The sequence below is a fragment of the Cicer arietinum genome, chromosome 4 (assembly GCF_000331145.2).
Source record: "Cicer arietinum cultivar CDC Frontier isolate Library 1 chromosome 4, Cicar.CDCFrontier_v2.0, whole genome shotgun sequence".
Classification (NCBI taxonomy): domain Eukaryota; kingdom Viridiplantae; phylum Streptophyta; class Magnoliopsida; order Fabales; family Fabaceae; genus Cicer; species Cicer arietinum.
Window position 1 is genome coordinate 49905713 of NC_021163.2, and position 2276 is coordinate 49907988.

The window sequence follows — 2276 nt, forward strand, 5'->3', positions numbered from 1 at the left end:
ATTATTATTATTATTATTATTATTATTATTATTATTATTATTATTATTATTATTATTATTATTATTATTATTATTATTATTATTATTATATAAAAAAACAAACTAAACCCAACAATTTATGATAATAGGATATATATAAGAATGAGAGCATACTAAATAGTGGTAAATGTTGAGATTAGGAGTTTTTAAGTTCTAACTTAACTGATAAATGTCGATATTATTAGGTTGGATGTTTTATCCCAAATTCAAACTCAAAATTTTATAATTGTATAAATTAATTATGATAAAATTTATTATATCTTTTAAAACAAAAAAATTGAAATTAAGAAACACAAAAAATATAGGAAAAAAAGTAGAGGATCTATTTCCTAACATAGTCGACATTAACGTGCTTTTAACCAATACTTGAGAATAGTCTCATAGTCTCACATCGGTGGTTGGTAAAGAATTGAGAGTAAAAGGACATTTAAAATTTACAACTATACACTTGAGTAATTGATGCCTGATTGGACGTAGTGTTGTTGTATAATTAATTAATTTGCTCATTCGTTTAACGTGTTCCTTAACTTAATTTCAGTTAACGTTTTAGTCATTTACAACATTAAATTTATTAAATAAAGAATGAAAATATGAGTTAAATTAAATATTTAAGTTATGAATTTGATAAAACTTACATTATATTGAAGATGATAATTATTTTTGCATTGTTGATATTTTAAAACATAAAAGATCAAATTGTCGCTTAAAATTAAAATAAATGACAAAATAAAAAAAATAAAAATAAAAGACTAAAACGTTAACTAAAATTAAGTTAAGGGATTGTATGTGCTATTTAACATAATATAAATTTAATAAACTCAATACTCTCGTATTTGTTTATATTAGTTTATCAAGTTAACTAACGTTTTCAGCTGAGCAAATTCAGTCACTTTTAACGAGTTTATCAAATTTACGATTCTACCTAAATTTACTATCTAAATTTAAATTTTTTAAATCATATGATACTATAAAATTTTATTCTATACCTTACATTTATATTTTTATCTCCACATTTAACGTAAATTACATATAGTTTTTTTTTTCTATCCTATTAAATTCAATGAGTTTTGAAAGTTTCCAAAACAAATAAACCTGTTTAAAATTTGAATTTTTTTATTTTAAAATACGAGGAAATAAGATTAATTTTCATCATTCTACTAATTAACTCACAATTTTTAAAGTCTTGTCCACAATTCATAACTAGGACAAATATATAAAAACACAACTAGAGTCTATCACAATCCCAATGGATCAATAACTTAAACACATGTTTGAAAAAACTTTAAAATGAGACATTTATAAGTTATAAACAATAACATAAAATTAAAAAATTTACAAAAATTAATTCATTTTTCTATTATATTTACCACTCCATCCTAAAGTTTAAGCAATAATGAGTAAAAAAATAACATTTGATATAAAATCTAAACAATACACATTAATTATTTTTAATCTATTTTTATTTATATTTTGAGATGAAAAAAGTATATACTAAAATTAAAATTTGATATACGGAACTTTTAAGTTTTTAAACCATAAAGTAACAAAATGAAATTGCGAAAGCTTAAAATCCAAAACCGCAAGCTCAAAACCATGTATGCTACCAACATTTTTTTTGTTTAATTTTTTATTTGTGAGCTACCAACTAAGCTACAAATTGTGTTATAAAAAAACTAAGCTAAAGCCAATTTTAAATATCATTTTAACTTATAATCAATAATAGTATAATTGTTTTTGTTTGGGGGCAATTTTTGTCAAAGCTTAAGCCTTTTTTTGGGCTTATAAAGGCTACGGTTTTGGTGGCTTGGGCCAGCCTTATTGTGAATTTTTAAAAGATCATTTTATTTTTACCGTTTTTTTCTTCACATCATTTTTTATTTCTAAGAAGATCTGACAAAGAAACTAGTAAAAAAATAACTGATAAAGAATAATAAAAATAAGATTTTCTTATAATGCTTTTTTTAAAATAAAAAGTGTGAATTAGAAACAAAACAAAAAATTAATCCAACACCCCGTTTGCTTAAGTGTTACGTCGACAAAACGCTAGCATGATTTATAACGTATAAATTTGTACAACTAAAACAAAGTTATTTATTACCGGTCATTCTCTCATGAGTTTATAGCATTTTTTTCTGCGAACTATAAGATTTTGAAATGCATTTTAAATAACATTTGGGTTTGTAGTTTATAATATTTTACAGTTTTTTTTCCTCACTTTTACCTTTATTATTTTAAAT